The sequence below is a fragment of the Cyanistes caeruleus genome, chromosome 6 (assembly GCF_971803275.1).
Source record: "Cyanistes caeruleus chromosome 6, bCyaCae1.hap1.1, whole genome shotgun sequence".
Taxonomy (NCBI): domain Eukaryota; kingdom Metazoa; phylum Chordata; class Aves; order Passeriformes; family Paridae; genus Cyanistes; species Cyanistes caeruleus.
Window position 1 is genome coordinate 58718439 of NC_141706.1, and position 20618 is coordinate 58739056.

At 44.9% G+C, this 20618-nt stretch overlaps 2 long non-coding RNA genes across 2 annotated transcripts; one reads left to right on the forward strand and one right to left on the reverse strand.

Annotated features, from left to right (window-relative positions):
- Positions 1 to 81: 81 nt before the first annotated feature.
- On the reverse strand, positions 82 to 5995 carry LOC111929603 (uncharacterized). The gene is made up of 4 exons (XR_015288295.1): positions 5894 to 5995; positions 5458 to 5687; positions 5059 to 5191; positions 82 to 2187 (listed from the first exon to the last, which is right to left on the reverse strand). It is a non-coding gene; the product is annotated as an uncharacterized LOC111929603 (long non-coding RNA).
- Positions 5996 to 14828: 8833 nt separating this feature from the next.
- On the forward strand, positions 14829 to 15799 carry LOC147652724 (uncharacterized). The gene is made up of 2 exons (XR_015288296.1): positions 14829 to 15111; positions 15233 to 15799. It is a non-coding gene; the product is annotated as an uncharacterized LOC147652724 (long non-coding RNA).
- Positions 15800 to 20618: the final 4819 nt, after the last annotated feature.

Consider the following 20618-nt stretch of genomic DNA (forward strand, 5'->3'; position numbering starts at 1 on the left):
GTACTTTCCCTGGCAAGCATACAGAGGAAAAGTTGAGAGGAGGTGGTGATGAGGGTAGGGAGCAGAAAAGAAAAACTTGACTGAAAGGAAAAAAAAAGAATTTTTTATTTTGAAAATTGACAAGCGGAGACAAAATCAATATTTTCATATTTCCTGAAATTTCTCATTAAATTGCTGTTTTGCCAAAAATGAAACTTTCCAGTGAGTCCCCTCCCTTTTGTCACAGTTAAGTATATTTCCATTGAAAAATATATGTGTTACAAATCTAGGATGAAGAACAAACTAATGCTGGAGTGTCATGTCCAGAGCACAGTGTAGTGGGAGTAGTAGGGAGCTGGGATAGAAAAGATGCTTATTACATTTGCAAATAGCTCCAGCATGGGACAGGCAAATCCATGCTGGATCATAAGTGAGTGTAAAGTTACCTCCCAAAAATCAGAGAAATAGTCTGGAAAAAAGTAGGATGAAATATAATTAGGACAAATTCGAACTCTCAGCTACAGGAAGGAACAAGCTTTTCTGCTTATGAGAGATAAGAAGCAACTCTGGTATCAGCTGGGTAGGAAAGGACCTGAAGGTTTTAGTGGGTCACACTAAAGGAAAAAAATCAATGTTGCTGTTGTAAAAAAGTCAGATACTGTACTGTGAGATACAAACAGGATTGCTGCTGATAAGACATATGAAGTAATTCAAGTCTGTTTAACATCAGTAAAATTTTAGCTTCAACTGCTGCATTCAGCTGGGAGGCATTTTAAGGTCTTGAATTCACTGGAGGGAGTTCAGAGTAGAAAACAGTTGGGATGAGCAAGGACCCAAAACCACAACTTGACCTTGGGAAGGTCAGAAGAGGTATGTTCTTCCTGGAGAAGAGAGGAAGAATTCAAATGATGTAAAGAAAAGAAACAAATACATTTTTCCCCATTATAGCTGTGGGTAGGACAACAAAAAACGTGCTCAAGTTACAGCAGGGAGATTCAGACAAAACCCAGAAGAGCTTTGGGTTGGTGCAGCTGGAGCTGCTGAGCAGAGGCAAGTGGGGTCTCTGGATATTTAACAAATGATTTGACAAGTACTTTAAGAAATGGCACAGCTATGGCATCCAAGATGGCATTTTGTCTGTGCCCTTCCACTCATTTTTCTGTGATTTTTAACAGTTCAGCAAGTAATGATTTTTAAAACAGCTCTCAAAAGTCTTGGAGCTTCCTGAAGACGCCCAAACCTTCTCTCCTTCTGCAACCTTTTCCCACTGCCTTGTATTTCCACTGGCTTCACTGAAACGAGAGTTTGCTGGCTGCAGCTCTTGGACCACATCAATGACTGCTCACAGTCAAACATTTAATTTACCTCCCAGCCACACTCAGAGCCTTGGGAGTGAACAGCTATTTTTAAAGCCACCAGCCTGCCACACTGGAACGTTTGGTCGTCAGTAGAGAGTGTGCTCGAAGAAATAATGACTGCCTTTTTATCCAGACTATTATAACTTATGTTTAAAGTACACTAAAAAGCATGTTTCTGTGTATTTATAAGGAAGGTATATTTAAGGCAAATGTCCCTCCAACTCTACTCAATAAGCAAAGAGCACACAGCAATACTCCACTCCTGACATTTTAAAAGCTCTCTGATGTTCTTTTCTTCCTTTAACAATGGGGCAAATTTTCCTTTCCTGGCTGCCAGCCTGCCTCCACTTTTTCTTTTAGCATCTCTTGAAATTACCTTGACCTCACCTTTAAGCACTCCCTTCTCCAGGACACTGAGCTCAGTTGGTGTGGGAGGTGTTGTTGATGGAGAAATGAAAGAGCAGACATCACCATAAGGATGAGAATATTATCAGCACTTGCCCTAATGAGGACCCAGCAACACCTGGGGCTACCATTAATATTGATCCAGGGTCTCTCCTCTGCCCTGTCCCTTCCCAGGACTGCAAATCTCTGATGCTTTCTGGCCATACCTCTCCACAAAGGACTGAGTGACTGACTGCCCCTGGGCTTGGGAGGGGACAGAGTATGGACCACACTCAGTCTAAGCACCTTTCCAGCCATCATCTTCATGGCATGGCTTGGTCTCTTGATGTTTTGCTGCTGACCTGGCAGAGACAGATACAGATTGCAGCTGCCACACACTCATCCTCACCAAAGAGAAGGTACCCCCTTTCTCACAGCTGAAAAGTAAGCAGTCATCTCTTCTCACCTGGAGGTTTAAGCACACCAACAACAAATAATTAAGAGCCTCCCCTTGATAAAAAATAGAAAAGTCATTTACCAGCCCAAAACTCTGTGTCTGTGCCAGGGGAATTGCATTCCCAGTTTGTAGGTACAAGGCCAGCTCTCCAGCTGCATCAGTTTCATTTCAGGCCAGGTCTAAAACAAGTTTGTCATGCCCAGGGACACCTGGGTGATGGACTTTGAGACCTGGAGCAACCAGCCATGCTCTACCTGTAACTGCTTCAGTAAATCACTGCACTGAGCTCATCTCCTCATCAGTAAGTCCTGACAGAGCTAAAAAAAAAATTGCTTCCAAAAAAAATGGCATAGCCCTGAAGCTGCTGAAAGACTTCTCTTTTACTATTGCTGTGAATGAAAACCTCTGTTTCTCCCTCTGTCAGCAAACACCACTGATCCAACCCCATCAGCATGGCTCAGTGCTGCTACAGCAAAGGCTTCCCTCTGGGGCAACCATCCCCACTGGCTCCTGGCCTGATTTTTGGGCCATGCCTAAACTTGAAAGACAAATCAGATTCAAGTAGGGTGATACAAGTAAGTGCAATCCCCATGCTTAAATATCTCAACTCATCTCAAGTGTGTTATGCTAAAACAGAAAAGGGCATTCAACACAGTAAAAAATGTTTCATGCATAAAAACAGGTAACTGCTATGGAAAAAGCTATTTCTGGGAAATTCCAGACCAGCTCTGAGCACACCAGTGCCCTTGGAAAATGGCACATTTGTGAGGTGCCAGGACACCCAGCCCATATCCATGAGACTGAAGAAACTTTGTAGGCCTGGAGGAGAAAGTTTCTGCACCCTGTTAACTCATAGCCAGTGCACTTCTGAAGGCACTCTCCTCACAGTAATTAGCAATTCCCACCTTGTCAAAGCTCAGACAAGTCAGGTATTCAATAATTTTAACATCCTGGCCCTTCTGAATTACAGCCTAGGGACATTATCTACAGGCAACTCCTACAGCTGGTTCACCTTCCAGCTGGTTCAAAGGAGCAAGGAGAGCTGGAAAAGCAGCAAAGCCACTTTGCTTCAGCTGATTCAGCAGCTGTGGTGTGCCAGCAGTAGGACCAGGGTAACTGTCTCCTTTCTAGTGGGAAATCCCTGCACATGTGGCTGCCACTGATCTGGGGCAACTTTTCGAGTCAAGTCAGCTCCAGAGGGTCCATAGTTCTGCTCCCAGGAGGATGTGTGCCAGCAGTTAGCACAGCCATGAAAGTACAGATGATGGAAGAGGAGAGAGGACAGACCCAGAGATGCAGACAGGACTTTCACAGCTGCACAGTCACATTGCCATGCCCTCAGCTCTCAGCAGGTGCTCGAGATGCACACATAAACACCGCCCAACACACACAGGGGGAGCAGTCCCACAGAGAGGAAGACAGACCTTGAGAGACTGGCAGATGCACACAGGATGTGTGGTGTGGGGTAATGTTACACTGTGGGTGACAGCAGAGACATGTTTTGAGGAGATTTGAGCAATGAGACTTCGTAGGTTGATGAATCATCCCTCTTTCCTACTTTTTCTGTAGACAGAGGCAACACCCCACTCCTGAGAGCTCAAATTAGGGCTGTGAAAATAGCTGAGGTTTTTTGGCTTTAATCCCAAATCAAAATATTTTAAGAAATCAGAACAAACTGAAAAAAAATTGTTATTCTTTTGGGCTAAGTAGGCTGGTTTGAGCCACCCATCCTCTCCTTCTGTATGGCGATACTGCAGAAATATTTGTGTATAGAAGCACTTATTTTGGTTCACTTGAAGAAAAAGAAAAAAAAAATAAAGAAATAAAGAAAAGAGAGGGCTATCTTCCTCCCTGCTTCAAATAACTTCAGGAGACTTTCCTCCCTGAGCTCTTCACTGCAAGTGGTTGGTGTTCTGGAGCTCTCAGCCCTATCAAGATGTTACCACGGTGCAGATCAGTGACAGGAGCACTCGAGGCAGGGCTAAACTCACAAGTACACAGAAGGTAATGGCAACCTTGTAGGGTGTCCAGAGAGGGGGAAAAAATCAAGACTGACTCCTTAGAGGAGTCCCTTGCTCACTCATCCAAAGGCCAGTGGGGTTTGTACTGCCATCACAAGGTTATTACACAGGAGCACTGCTGTGGAGTCAGAATTGAGCCACCCGAGGAGGAGAGTTTGTCAGTACTGGGCAGGAAACCACAATTCTGCTTTATAGCAAGTGTCCAACTTAAAAAATCTCAAAAATAGACCAGATTTCAATCAAAAATTTGAGTCAGATTCTTAAGAATTGAATTTTAGAATTTAATTCTTTCTTAAGAAAGAATTTTAGGGCATCTGTTTTGATATAAAAGCCAAATTCAGGAACAAACTTTTCTGACCTGTTCTCCATTCTCAGCAATTTCATTCAAGTAATATCAGTTAGATTATCAAAATATAGTCATTAAAAAACCTGTTCCTGCAAAAAAATTCATCTTTCTAGTGGAAAATCATCTATTAGTACTTTTTCCAACTTGATCTAGAGCTAGGAGTTATTTGGTGTTCTCTGTGATGAACTGGGAACCCATGACAAATGCAAGCATATGACCAAGTCCACAGGAAAATATGACTAGGAAGAGGGAAAAACAGTTACAAATTTTATTTGTTTTATCATGAGTTCTGGTTATTTTTATGGAGTAATAGGATGCTGACAACATGATTTTTATTTTTTTTTTACATTATTAAAGCAAAATCCAGAAAGCAGTGCTTAACTGGTATTTATTAAAACTTGTTTTAAGCTTCTGCTTTAAAATGTAATTGACTTTTCAATTTGAGATCTCTCAAAGAGGAAAAAACCTCTTTAAAAGCTATTTACATTGTTTTTACAGAAGTGTGATTTCTACCTTGTCAGCAGGCTCTTATGCTCTCAGGCAAGGCTTGCTCCAGTTGGAGCTTTGCTGTCCTGTCTCTTCAAGACTGAAAAAGGGCAGCTTCTTCCCTTCTCACCATTCCAGTTGTGGTAGTGGATGGTTAAAACTAGGGGAACAAAAACATTTTTCTTTTAAAACCCATCGTACTCTGGTGCAGGAGAATGGTGTGAGGAGCACAAACAGCTTCATGCCTTCCCCTAAAGCAGTGTCCCTCTGCACTGGTTAAATTTATTTCCCCCTCAGGGCCCTTTCTAGCTGCATATCCATCACCTCCTCTTCTCCCAAGCTTTGCTGTTCCCCTCATATCTTGAATGGTCCATGCACCTCCTCCCTGAACACCAAAACCTCCTTCCTGGCCTTTCATTTCCTCACCTGGAACCCACATCCACACTCTGCCTGATTGGCCTCGTTGATGTTGCTGTGTTTGGGACTGCCATGGTGCCACAATCATCTGTCCCTCTTCTTGGTCCTTGGGGGACCATGTTGGGGAATGCACATCCCACTTGGGGCCATCTCAGCTCCTGGCTCCTCTCCCCTCACACAAGGAGCACATCAGGAATGCCTTTCTCTCAGGAGACTGCCACACACAGCACCAGTACAGTCTGAGCCACAGATAATTTTGAATTGGAGGAGAAAGGAAAAATATTTAGCAAAATTATGTAACTGAAGTTCAAAAATAGCCTATTGCCATCTGGTTGTGCTATTTTGACAACCAAAAAAACTCTTAAGTCTTTATAGAGCTAGATATACTGTTTGCAAACTCAGCCAAATTTTTAACAAAATCTGGAATTTTACATGCTTGATTTACCTCTGGAGTTTTTTGAACCAGCTTTGCCTGTGCACGAGCCATACCCAGTCATACATCTCCATTCCAAGCCTGCTATGAATATTTAAACTCTCTGTCATATTCCTGTAAAAGCAAGTACACAGTGTCAGGAGACTCCAGAAAAAAAAAAAAGCTTTAAATAGAGTAAAATATAAAATAAAATAATAATAATAATAAAAAAATGCAACCCTCTGAAACATTGTGGATTAATCCCCAGCCTGCTGCCCTGCCTCCATTGGCCATCAGGAGACAGCTATTTTAGCAGCCCAAGTTGTAATGGAAACATCATTCTCAAGCTGTTCCATGTGCTAAAGCAACTGGGAATTGCAAAGAGCCTGAAACAGTGCCCAGACATGACCTTCCCTGTTAAACAGAGGACAGCTTCATGCCATCTGCACCCAGCTGAAATGTCAGCATGGAAGGGAGCATTGCCCTTAAACTCTTCCAGGCCAGCAGGATGGGGACAGAGCCGAGCACAGGCGGTGAAACAACGCACCAGGAGGTGTGGTTACCCAGCCTGTCCTCCCTCCATCAGCCACACAGCAGCACTGCTTAGGTCCACTGTTCCTGTGACTACTAACCTTACCAAACCCCAGGAAACTGCCTTCCTACAACTGCAACTGCATCTCACAAGTGAAGGTTAGTTATCCCCAGGCTGCTTCCTCTGTACCACCTGGCATTGCACACCTATTGCCTGTCCTGGTGCTTGGCAGCCCTCAGCCCTTTTCACACTTGCCTTAGCTAGGGACAGGAAGTGGTCTCAGCATAGACCTCTGTCACTTCTGGAGACATCACCCACCTCCACTGATGCTCACAGGTGCCAAACCTGGCCTGAGGCAAGGCCTGGGACCCACCCATTTGACTCCAGGAGCCTGAATGATGTGGCGAGTTCAAGATGAGAATTCCAGTTGACAAGAAGTTTTTAAAAAGAACAAGGTTTTATACTGGTATTTCTGACAAAAAGCACTAAGCAGCATTTTTAAGTCAGTTTTTAAACTGTCAGATTTTAAAATCAGTTTTAAACTGATTTTTTTTCCTTAAAAAGAGAAAGGCAAGAAGTGAAGAACCACACAGTCAGACAGAAGTTTCTCTCCCTCCATCTTCATATCATGCAGCCTTCACAGTACATCACCCTAAAGGCAGAAGAAGGGAGAATCTGAATAATAAAATGTTAAAATTAAACAACCAAGACCTGACAAAGCACATAATGTTCTTATGGAGCACCATCTTTCCAGCAAATGCTCCACTGCTGGTGGGGATGATTAAAATTCTTGATGAAGTTTCTCCTTTGGTTCAGGGCAAAATTTTCTGCCAAAGCCAGACAGCTTGGTCACTCTCAGAGCTTTCTAGTCCCCTCTGCTTTTAAAGGGCTTGATTTTATTTCAGAAGGGAATCACCTTTTCCCTCTGGTTTCAAGCCAGGTGGAATGCACATCAGCCCCATGCTCTGTCACCACAGTGTACAGTTCTGTAAGGCACCATCATCTCCTGTGTGTGTAATTAAGACAAACGAGCAGCAGTTAACAGTGCAGAGGTTAATGGCAATTCAATTCACAGCACACCACGAGCAGCGCGGCGGCGGTGGAGAAATGCAGTCACACACTCATCCATCACCTCCAACCTGCTCCCAGGGAAGGTGGATGTGCACAGAGATGCTGCCTTCCCCTAACTGCTTCGAGAGCTTTGGGATGGGTGCTGAGCAGGGCACCACAGCCAGAGTTCTGCCTTAGGGCTGAGCAGAAGGGGATCCCTCTCTCTCTTAACCAGCTATACAAGGAACCCTGCTCCTGCCTTCAAGACCACACTTCGGTGACTAATACGAGGCAGGATGATCTCTGAGCCTTGTGCATGGCCTGTCTCCTATCTCTCCCCCTAATTCCCAGCAGGCAGCATAGATCAGGAAGCCCAACATTTAACATTTAACTCCAAGCTGTCAAGTTTTACTTCACCAGCTAATCAAAAAGGTCAGGTCTCCAGGGCTGTTGTTCTAATGTAGTTACCAATGTGATTTCCAGAGAACAATCAACTCAGGAAGGCAGCAGCCACCACCTCCAACCTGCAAACTCACAGAAAGCATTTCTGGACATGAGCTCTTTGTACAGCCTTTGTAATGGGGAAGAAAGGTCCTACCATTGGTGTAAGTTATCAGTGACAGGGGGAGTTTTCACCTATCCTTCCTAAAGTAATGAACTTTCTGTACAGATTTGTGTGTTTAGCCTGGAGGCTTTAGAGTGGCATCTGAGCTGTCCTGGAACAGGTCTGGGTGACATGGGATGTTTGTCAGGTTGCACTGCTTCTTGTGGAAAGGTTGCAAAAGAAGTCAAGCTTGAAGCAGGTTTCACATAGTGGGATCAAAGGGTAATTGAGGAGAAATTGGAAGAGCAGGGGGTGCTGACATTTCATTTTCCAGTGGATTGGACATGTGCTGAATTCAGAGATGTACCAGGACTCTGCATTCCCCTGATTACCAGATAGTGGAGATTTTACTTTGCAGCACCTGATGAGTGTCTCATAAGAGAATCAATTCACAACACTTTGTTAAGAGCTAACTGGAAATGTTGGTATTTCTTGACCATCAGTCAAACTATGGCTGCAGCTGCCCGTGAGGCAACAGTAGCAAGATAATGAGTTTGTAAAGCCAATTCATAGGAGTGTATCAGAGATTTCTCATGCAAGAAGGCATCCTATGACATCCTTCTTCAGGATGTCTAGAGACTGGAAGCAATGTAGAGGTGAGCCCACCTCCCAGGCAAATCTGCTTTAAATTATCCCAGACAGTACCTGCAGCTTTGGCAGAGACAAGCTGTGCAATGTGAGCAAGACACCAGAGCTGTTGCTTGTGGCAGGTGAAGTCTGGAAAGAGGTAACAGCTATTCTGGAAGCTCTGATCTTATAGGTAAAGAAACTTGTGGACTAAAAAAAAAATTTAAAAAAAAAAAATTTTTACGGTCTTCTTGGAGTTGACACTGCCTACATGTCAATGGGAACAGACTTGGCTAACTTCTCATGTGTGGTAGGAAAATAGACAGCTTGGCTGCTGTTAGGGCTTAGGAGCCTGCAATGAAGTTTCCCAACTGATCAGCAGGTTTTAAGGAAAAGAGTTTCTAGACAGGAAAAAGAACCTCTTTTAAAAAGACTACTGTTCCATTTTCCTCCTGCTGCTGGCTCTGGCCTGGCATGTGCAGGCTGCTGCCCTGCAGACTGCCCAGTGACCCTGGCAGCACAGGCACAGGCACTGCCCCACACCAGCCAGGGACATTACACAGGGCTCATTCAATTGTCCCAACTGGGACCTCACCCACGGGCTGGCCGGGAGCCTGGGCTGGGAGCCTTTTCCATTTCCTCCACACAGACTTTGCCCTCAGTGGAACAGGAGTTCTGTTCCCAAGCCCTGGGCACAGCCCATTTCACTCCAGCACAGCCTCTCCCTGATCCTGTCAGGAGACTGTGGGGCAGATGCTCCCTGCCTGCCACCTCCTGGGAAAGCCTTGGGAAGCCTGTCCATGCTACACTTCTAAAAACCCTCTACACCCACAAATTGCATGAGAAATGGTCAATGCCTGTAGAAACAATGCCTACAAGGAAGAACCAGAGTCTTCACTGTGGGCTGGTGTCATCACTGAGGAGTGTGTTTCATGCTCACAAAGACAGCATCTCCTTTGTGCCAAACATTCAGCAGCCTGAGAAAGTCCCTATTTTGATGCCCACCCTAAAGAATAGAGGCACATTGGAGATAGCTTGATACAGAGAGCCGTAGCAAGGCTGGTGGATAGAACTGTAGCAGAGAGCCTTGGTTGCTGCTGGGAGAGTACACATTCAGGAAATATAGGAAGGGAAACAAGTTGGACTCATGCCCTGTTCTGATTCTTTGTGTATGAGAAGCTGGAAGTATTTTGTTTTCTGCTTTTCATACTTAAAAAAAAAAAAGAATTCAACATCAAGTTGTGTTTTGGCAGAGGTCTCCTCGGAAGATCTAGAGAAGTAGAGTGGGAGGTTTTGCAGCTTCTAGTGAAATGGGGAGAGGAGGAGGTGTTGAACTGCAAAGATTTTTTTCTTCCAACTGTTGGTTGGGAGTGGAGTTAGATAAATGTTAGCTAAATACAGATTGCTTAAAACATTTTGTAGGAAAAGCAATTCAAGTTGAAATTCATCAGCTTTTACTTGCACTGTCATAATACTATTAATTCTCCAGTGAAGAAAAAACAAACAGGGTAGACAAGACCTGAATTGCTAATGTAAAAACAAGAAACAAAACAATTTTTGTACCATCTTCACAAAGAAGATGACTGAGTGCCCATTTCTCCTTAACTTTGCACATTCTTTGCTATTTTTCTTCCTGTAAGCATAAGAGAAGTAGCACATGGGACTTAAACTTCAACCCACTGTGTTACAAGATGCCTCACCCTCTTCTCAGTGCACTCACAGTGCGCAGGACCAGGGGGATTTCTGACCTGACAGTGGCAGGGGTTTAGGAAATACAAATATACAGGCTGGGAAAAACTTATTTCTCAGGCCTAGAAATGTGGATGAGAATTGGAGGCTCTAGGAGGAGGACAAGGCTGACAACTCAGGCTGTCAGGAGCTATCAGGAGTCTGTCAGGAGCCATCTCTTAGATGGAAAAGAAAGCACGCTGATGCCTTATGAGCTAGTTAGTGGTCCCCTACTAACTCATCTTAAACAGAAGTCAGTATGATGAAGAGCAAGCCTGGAGAAACAGACTGCAGATTGGATTCCACTATGAACCTTCAGGAACACCAGCTGGAAATCCAGCTTGAGTCACCAGCAGGATGGAGAGAGCAGTGACCTGCTCAGCACCGGGGAGCACGGCCAGGAACAGCTTGCACGACACTGAGGAACAAAGAAGTGATGAACCTCTGAGACACCCTGGCTGGAGGAAGAGGGGACACTGCCCTGCCTCTGAGAGACACCAAGAAACAAAGACCAGCAAGAGCTGAAAGACCCTTGAGATGGACTGTGCTGATGGAATCATGCAGCAGTACCCATTAACAAGAAGGTGCAGACAAGTGCTGACATGTCATCAAAGACTCTGTTACAGCGAGGTTCCAACACCAAACCTTCCACAGACAAGGTGACTGCACAAGGAAATACAGGTAGCAATGAACTAAGCAACATCAATGGGCATCAGCAACAGGGAATTATTTCACACATTAGAAATAACAACAGGAACTTTGCCAGTCAATCATTGGCAACTTCTCACTTTTCTCCCCAAGAAAAATTAAAAGTGAAATATGTATTACCAGAAAATTTTTCTCATAATTTCAAAGAGCTTGCCTAAGTGCACAAGGCAGGTCTGGGCAGTGTTACCAGGTGGCCAACTGCTTCTCCTGTCCCCCAAGTAATTATCCAAAAGAAAATAAATAAAACTTCTAAGATGCACAAGAAAACTTGAATTCCAGCCCTCAGACAACTTATCCACATGGGATCCAGTTCTCAATAATGTATGCCAGGCACATGCATGTGAATATTGCAGAGTTTTGTGATTTCCCTAGGACAGGAGATAAAAGGCAAAAATTATGTCAAAATACCATAAAAGAAGTCCTCATGAAAATAAACAGGCTGCTCTGAATTCCATCACTATTAATAGAGAGAAGAAAAAGACTGATGAAAAGTGTGCTCCAGATTGAAGCTGCAAAGGATCAGCTAGAGAAAAAGCTAAATATTATTGACAGCTTTGTCCCAGGAACATGAGATGACAAGCACAAAGGAGTGTGATATCCCTCCCAAACCTCCAGTTGCAACCACAGTGACTCAATCACCACTAACATGGAAATACTCTCTCTGCCTTTGAAGGACAAATAATACTTTATGTAGACTTTTTAATTCATTATGTTGAAGAAATATTACTTGAATCAAAATTCATTTTTATCATCATAAAGGTAGACTTTTATATTAATCATGCGCAAATATCACTTTAGAGGATTTCCAAATGATTGCCAGCAAAGTAGAGGCTTAGAGAGCAACACACCATTAAACTCCTGCCATTTTCTCTCAGCAGCTCTGTAAAGATATCTTTTTCACAAAGATAAATCTCCTCAGCTGAACCTGAGAAAGGAATCCACCCCAAGGATGGGGAAATTAAAAATTTCCTCAGCAGCTTTAAACTACAGCAGCCATCATAATGAAGGCATGCTGTTGCCTCTTCCAAGACAATCCTTCTGGAAAACCAGCACTAAGCAAAGCCCACAACACTGTCAAGAACAGGCTTCCAATGCAACTTGGGGTTTGTCCTATTCTTTCACTGAGCATATTTTCCACATCCTTTAAAGAAATGGAAGAACAGCAGCTATCATGTGACCATTTCTTACTGGCTTACAGAAAGCCTTTGTCAGGGCAGACAGAGACTTCACCTGGCAGATGTTGTCCAACACCAGTCACAACAGGGCACGTGGAAGGTCCATCCAGCCAAGTGTCCTGGCTCCAACAGCAGCCAACAAGAGATGTTTAGGGAAAGAGCACAGGCATGGATCATGCATACGGTGATTTATCTTCCCTCCCAGGGTATCCTACTCTCATTTCCTGCCCCAAACACCTATGATTTAAAGTTTCACTGAGCCAGAAAACCACCCTCTCATTTAATTGCCTTCAGTGGATTTTAATTTTCCTTGACTACCTACTCACTTTGTGAGTCCTCGTAAAATTCTGTCATCTACATCCCTTGGCAACACAATTCACAGATCAACCAAGTGGAAAAAATTAACCTCTTTTACATTTTGAGGCAACCTCCTGTTAAATTCAGTTGATGGTCTACAGTTCTCCCACTGACAAGAGAAAGGGTATGACCCTCACACATTCAACCCTCCCATCGCCTCCTGTGATTTCATAGATCTCTCCTATATTCCCCATTTCTCTCTTTCAGGCTGAAGATTTGTGATAAGCTTGAAATACTTAGTTATCTAAATCCAGAGGAACCATCCAGACACCTAGAAATGTTCAGTGCTAGTACTGTGTAACAAGATCAAATGCTTCTCCTTCCCTGTGCTGGAACCAATACTCACTCCTTGGAAGGAATTGGCCTTTCTCATGGCAACTGCAGTTCCAGGTTTGGAACAGTGAGCTGGGCTTATCTAACAACATTTATGTCCTGAGTTATAAACAGGATGCAACAGCATACCAACAGCCTAGTTTGAACCAGCCAGCAGCAAACAAAATCTTAAAATCAGAGGGGAAAAAAAGTCAGTTTGTCCTCAAAGGACCTCCTAGAAACGGGATTCTTGAGATTTTCTGATGCATTTACTTAGCTTTGCAGCAGTTTTCCTAAATCTGGTAGCTTCATCCACTGCAGATAGCACTTTTGGGTTATTTTTTTCCCCCACTATCAATAGTGGAATTCTAGCACTAAGCTGCAGCTCTTTAGTAGTGCACTAAGCAGAGGTCAGAGTGCTAAGAGGAAAGGTAAATCTGGACAACAGCAGTGAAATACCTTTTTCCATGAACGCCTGCTGCAGATGTTCAGTGGCCAAGCACTACAAAAACTGCTCAGATCTTACAGTGCACATGTCCACACACAGCTGTATGGGCAGCTGGGGAGGGAAGAAAATCTTGGGCAAAAGGGTCTCTGAACAAACCCTGTTACAGGCAAACCCCAAGTGAGAACCAGCCTAGTGTCATCCCTGCAATATAAAAGCAAAGACATCAATGCTTTTATACAAGAACATGTTGAGAAAATATTTGTCCATTGTAGGACTGCCTGGCAGGGAGAAGCTCTGCATCCTACATCTGGCAGGTGAGATATGTGTCGAGGGGGTGGGCTGGAGCTCAGCAGGATCATCAGAACCAAACTGATCTCAAGCAAAACGACTCCTGCAGTATCAGCAAGGCTCTCACACACTGCCTGAACTTTCTGGGTTCTGGCTAGAGCCTCCTTGTTACAGCTTTTGGGTTTTGAGATGCCTCAATCCTGTGTTCAGTCTCATGACACTCACTGTTAATGATACCGTAATAAAAAGAGTCTCAGCTGCTCATATGGCCAAAGAAAAGGCCTAAGTTTATCTATCTGCAAAGTGTTAAATATAATCCTAAAAACACCTATCTTTTTCCCTCTCAATTGGAGCATTGATATTAGTTAGACTTCTATCTCCTGGTATAGCATTAAGAGAGCAAAGAGAGACAATTTTTAAAACATTTTCTATTGCAAACTTATATAACTTCACAAAATAATGTTGCTAGACAACTTTGTGCAATAGTTTACAGATTTGTAAGCTTTTTAGTAGCAGTCCAAAATTATTGTCTCCCAATATTGCCTGATTTTGGAGGAGACTTGCCAGTTTCTATCAGCCAGAAAATCTGTTCCTTGGGCTCATTCACAGAACATTCTGAGTATCTTTGGCAAAACATTTGGCTTTAGGCAGAAGTAGTCACTGTGAAATAAACTCCAAAGTATATAGGCAGCAGTAAGCAAAATTCTATGGCTAATTCATTTTTATGTGGAGAAACAGGCACCAAAATGTCTAGAACCTGACATTTCAGCATCCTCATACCCCTAACACAAATAAAAATAGAAACTCTTGTTTTCTCACCCCAAGGTCCTCTGTTCCAGCTGCCCTTTCACACCAGAGCTTTCAGCATCTTTATGCACACACCACCCCAAAATTTAGCTTCAGTTCTCCTTCCCTCTGGCTCCTCATGCCTTTACAGAGGGTCAGAGAAGAATCACACTGGTCTCCAGAAGGCTGAAGGAACATCACAGCTCACTTCACTCTAACACTATCACAAAGCACAAAATAAAGCCATGAGAGATGCCTCTGTTGGTTTGCTTTAATAATTACTGCACACAGCTATGGAGAAAACAGCAGTGCCACCCCAGTTAGGGAGTTTTGTTGGCTCACATATTTCAGCTGCAAACCATCAGCTGATCATCATTAGCACCAATTAATAACCTTAAGGAGCTCTTAGTGACACTCAAAAAAAAAAAATACTGTGAAGGGATTTAATCTGCTCTGTATTACTTCTCACCTTCCAAAAATAATGTGGCTTTAATGACTCCTCTTCAGTGGGGCTCTTTGCTACCCACTGCCAGTTACACTCTGGCTTTTTACAGATGGCCCATGCAAAGAGAAAGATGATTTCTTCCTCAGACAAAATGAGAAGTAAAGCCCCTGGGAAGAGCTGTTTCACAGGTTACCTGTGGAGCAGCAGTCCCTACCAGAACACCCCATCAGAGGCCTGTCTCCATCCCCAAGGTCTGACACCTCCCTCGGCAGTGGTGGGGCACAGCCTCGTTGCCTGCAGCCTCTTTCCTGCCTTGTGTAAGGAAAAAGAGCACGGAATAGAGTCGAGCTTCCTTTTGTTTGCCTCCCCCAGCATCCCTGAGTCACCAGTGGAGAGTGCGTGGTGCCTGCGGTGACACACCAAGCCCAGCACGGCAGCCAGAGCACGGATTGCGCACCAGCAGCGGGAGGAGGCCCCATACCAACAAGTCATGACTGTTTTCCTTGCATTACAACGTGATCCTCACAAAAGTGACATAAAGGACACTCTCTGTTCCAAGCCTGTTTACAGCACATTCTGCAACGAGATCCCAGAGAGCAACCAGCGTTCTCAGGGCCCGGGGCACACCACAGGAAATACTGGTGATTTAAGACTAAGGGATGGGTTCCCTTCTGGCAATCCAACAACTGGTTTATTGAACACAGCCTCCAATAGGTGCAGGGATGAGAACCAAGGATTGGGCTCAGGGCACTGGGTTAAATGAAGGGCAAAAGGGGCAGATCTGAGGGTTGAGGTCCAATAGGGACAAGGGAAAGTAGTGCAAGGGAATGGAAAAGGGTTGGGAGAACCAAGGGGATAACAGGGATGGAACAATGTGGCAAAACAGAGCCTATGGGGGTTAAGGGAAGGAGGAACATTCTAGGAAGGGTACATGAATGGTATATTGGGGCTGAACAAGGGTGACATCAATGCCCACACACTATCAAAACACCAGTACACAAAAGGCACCAACATGTGGCTGCAAAAGGCCCATGGGAGGGAGGTCTTTTCTTACTCTATTCTACAGCAGTGTCTCACCCCTTTTGCCTCTGCCCCTCCAGGGTTGACACATCTTGGTAACAGTCCCCTGGGCCTCCGCACAAGCCCACGTTTTTCTCCAGGTTAGCAAATCCATGCCATCACCCAGTCTGTCAGCAGTGGCCCAAGGCCATTCCCCACTCCTGCTCACCACATCCCACAGGGATGCTGGGGAGCCTTGCTCTGCTGTGTGTGTGTCACTGCTCCCATCAGGGTGACCCTGGGGGATCACAGGACAGGACCACCTCACAGACATCTCTGGGGAGGAGTCAGGTACCAGAGGGTTTGCCACCCACACAAGGTATAAACACAGCCTCATCATCCTGCATGTACAAAGCTCATCTGGAAATCCTGAAACAAGTCTCAGAAAACCCTGTGTGCCTCACACTTTCTTTAGATACCATAAAAAATGTTTATGTGGTATCTGCTTTTGGCTTTTGGTAGCCAGTTTCTCCAGCACAGATAGAAAAAATAAACAGAGCTCTATAGGGAAGAGATTGCACTAAAGAATTTTTCTATATCACTGATCAGTGAAGGAAGTAAAGGGCCTTAGAGATTGTTGCTCACTTAAAGCAAACAAACAAACAAAAAGATCATTGATTTTACTGGGACTCCTCTAGATAAAGCATTTACCTAAAGTACAACATATTTTTATTGTACCACTGGGAGCTGGATGCAAATATTTATAAATCTTCCTTTGAGGAGGTAAGCACTCAGCTGTTTTAAATAGCTTTTTGTGTTACAAAAATCTTTAAACCAGACATCCCTCACATTTATAAGATGCCTGCAGAGAGGCATGAGCCCGCATTTGGAAAACACCGCATGTCCTCATGGATGAAGCCATCCTCCCCAAGAGGAGGCTGAGGCTGAATTACCCTGCAGCAGACCCTCAGTGATGGTGTGTAGATGAGGACCCACTGGGTCTGGACCAGCCCTGAAAGGGCGGAGTGGAATTCCATCAGTGGAATCCCATCAGTGGAATCCCCTGGGGCAGGCTGGGGAAGCAGCTCCCCAACCCAGGTGCACTGGATGCTGTTCCACACAGAAACACAGGGGCTCAAGGATACTGCAGCCTGGTGGGGCTAGCTGCTGGCCACTGCTAACAGGAACAGAGTTCACTTGTTTGAAACTCATTCAGGTATCTCTGCACTCACCATGCTCTCTTTGGGACTACAAAGCCAGCACACTGTTGGTAACATTCAGCTGTGCTAAGGCAGTGGCAGACCCAGGCTGTAAGTGAGCTAAGGAGTGCAGGAAGATGTCATTTATACTGTAACAGCTGATATATTGGAAGAACTCTGGCCCAGAAACTGTTTGTATACCCTAAAACTTGTCTTTTTTGCAGTTGTGTTAATTTATCATCAAGGATGGAGCCAGCAGAGGCTGTGGAGAGCACACAGGGCTGTCATGAAACCTACTTGGTGCTACTTAGCTGCACTGAACCAAAATCAGTGTCACTGGGACAGTATAGCTCACTGTTCAGGCCACACAGTAACTAATAGGTGTCTTTTGAAACCATTTTCTCCTGTACATTAAAGGAAATATTCTCTGTCTCTTCCAGTACAGGAATTAGGGGCAGAAATTGAAGCCCGCTTCATAGTGAAGCCTAGCTTCTAAACAAGCAAAAGCAAGTTGCTCTTCAGAGAGCAGATGGCCTTATGGGACCCCTTGCTGCTGATGTTTTGCATACTAAAAGTCTGCATGCTTTCAGGAGGAAGCTGGAGAAGTTCCTGGGAAAGGAACCTACAGAATGTTGCTATATGCACACTGCAAACCATGTTTAGCTTAGGAAGCCCTGAGCTGAAAATGGTTGGAGGCTAGAGGAGTATCTGATGCATCTGTTTTCTGCTTGCTTTTCTCTGTACACCCATTTATGATGCCCTTCAGAAGTGCTAGGCTGGATGGACCTATGGCCAGGACTGGTATTGCCAGATTTGTGGTCCTTTAAAGCAAGCCACCCTGATCCAAGTCATCTTTTCACCAGTATGACAGTGTCTGTACACTGGGACAAAAATAAACTACGTGGGACACATGAAAAGGAAGAGCTGAAGGATGCAGGAATCTAAAACAAGAAGTGAGAAGAGAAGCCAGCTCCCAGGAGCAGCCATACCACAAAATGAAAAGTTTTCTCTGGAAGATGGCCTGGCCCTTACCTTTCATTCCTGGGCCCTGATGAACAACTGAAGCTCATCAGCTCCTGGACCAGGATGGTCACAGTCCCCCTACCAGCCCAGAAGGAAAGCCATCTGCAGGGACATAAAAATACAGAAAGAAAAGAAGCAATTCTATTTTGGTCCAGGGTCTCACCACTCCCACTCTTCACAGGCAACCCTTTTTCTTTGCACTGAGCATTTTGTCCGTGTTCATCTGGGAGAACCTGCCCTGGGTGGAGGAGCAGAGGGGCTCCATGGATGTGGACTCCAACCATACAGCTAATCCACAGCCACAAACATCAGCAAAATAAAGCATTAGGCTGGTTTCTCTTGGTTTTTCAGGGGTTTTTTTGGGTTTTTTTTTCTTTATCTTTTGAAACTGGCAACAAGAAGTATTTTCCACTTCTGCTCCCTGTGCTGCTGCTGCTTCCACTGTGCTTTCCACACCTCAGCTCTCCAGGGTAGTAGTGCACATGCCCCATTTGGAGGCACTAAAGGGAGAATTGCTTGGGCAGCATCCCTGTGAGGGTGTCTGTCCTGCCCAGAGTGGCTCAGCAGGAACACTGGAACCTCCTGGCCTGTTCCCATGGGCAGGGAAGGCTCAGAAGCAGGAGTTACTGGGAGTTACTAGTTGCCATGTTCAGCAGCAGCCCAATGGTCCCACCATGGGCACATTTGAAACACTTTGACCTTTCAGGAGAGTCTAAGAATAACAGTGATCAAATGTAAACCAGCATATGGACATGTCCAAATACTGCTGGCCTGAAGGGTGTAACGTAGGAAGCCAGCAAATGTGTGTCTTGGTGTCAGAGTAGCATGGGTCTGTCCCTGCACCACAGTGAGTATCACCAAGGTCACCGAGCATGAGTGAAGCATGAAATCCAGGTGACAATAGGCAGTCAGTCACAAGGAGGCATCTTCCTGGGGGCTGTTGACATTATTATTCTAGATCAAGAAGCAAATCCTACATGTTAGTTACTTAGCAGATGAAGTTACCATGCCAACTCATATGCTACCTTTTTAAAAAATTATTATTATTGCAAGAGTAGGCAGCGCTCCCTTGAGATTTCACAAAAGGGGAGGAAAAATGTCAAAGTGCCAAGAATATAATGGAATTTCTAGCCTCAACCCTATTTTCCATAGATCTGTTTTTCAGCTTGCATCCTGCTCCTTCTCACGGCAGCAGCAAGGCTAAGCCAAGAGACTCTCTGAATGGTAATTTAGTGGCCAGCCCACGATATTGTGGTGCTACACTCCAGTAATCCACAGTTCTCTACCCCCGCTTCACACAATTTTCAGGGAACTAATGCAAGGAGCTGATGCCAAATCATTGCACAGCCTTCCCCCAACCTCTCCTTGACTTCTCTGCATTTCTTTCTTTGTTCACTGTTTCTCTTTGCCTTCCCATCTGTCTTTATGCCTTTGCTGAAAGGATTTTTATTTCTGGCAGCTATTTAAATTTTTTTCCTCTGTTGTCTTTACATGTTTTCCTTCACAAAATGTATTATATTCTTGTCTCTTCCCCCGACTCAGTGCTGCCTCTTCTGCTCTCCATCATCTCTAGGGCCCCCTTGCAGAGAGTGGACCCTCCAGGGGAGCAGATGTGGGGGCCACCAGTGGGATGCTGGGAAGCAGGGAATTAGCTGTCCATACCAGTAACAATTTCAAATATGCAGTGGTTCAGCCAAAACATGAGAAGGCCTTTGCCTAACAGACTTGGTGTGTTAAATCTTCCTGGAGGTAGAGCAAAAAGTCTCCCTAAACTTAGTGCACTTTGCTTTCTGTCCTGGGATTAAGAGCCACCCAATTCCAAGAAGCATGGGTGCTGTAGCCTCTCCCAGGGAAAATCCAGTGGTGGAGGATGTATGAAAGGAGAAGGGCTGCAGGGAGGAGATTGGGGGCAGGATGTGACTGCCAACTTCCTACACCTCTTTGGGAACCCGCCTAGGATTGGTGTGTTGAGGCACAACAAGACTCTTGAGTGTCTCCAGAAAGAAGTGGATTCAGCTGAGTGCAGCCTCTGCTGGCGGTGCCTGCTGGCACAGCCGCGAGTCCTTGGCACCGCGCTCCTCTGGATCAGCGCAGGAGCCACTCATGCCCAGCAGCTGCTTGTGTCAACATTGCCGTGTGTTTGCTCGACACGTGGCGGCCATGGGAAAGGATTGCTGGCAGAGGCTGTGCAGCTGCTGGGGGGACATGGGAGGGGTCTGGAAACTCGCTATTCTTGCAGCAGACATGGGCAGGGTGACACCAATCAGCACTGTCAGATCTTGGTCCAGACCTTACACCTTTTGTAAAATGACATTGAACCCTGGGTTCGCCTTCACCAAGGGTCAGCTCCACCTCCTAAGAAGCAGAAGCTCTATACCTGCACTAGTTTCACACCCTATTTTCTTTAAGACCTCTATGTGAACCAGAAAAATGGAGCACAGACCTTTATCCCAAGTAATGGTTCTTTCACGACTTGCCTTGCATGGCTTTATCCTGCTTATCTGTCCACAGTTTGGGTCAGTAAAGTTCAAGGATGT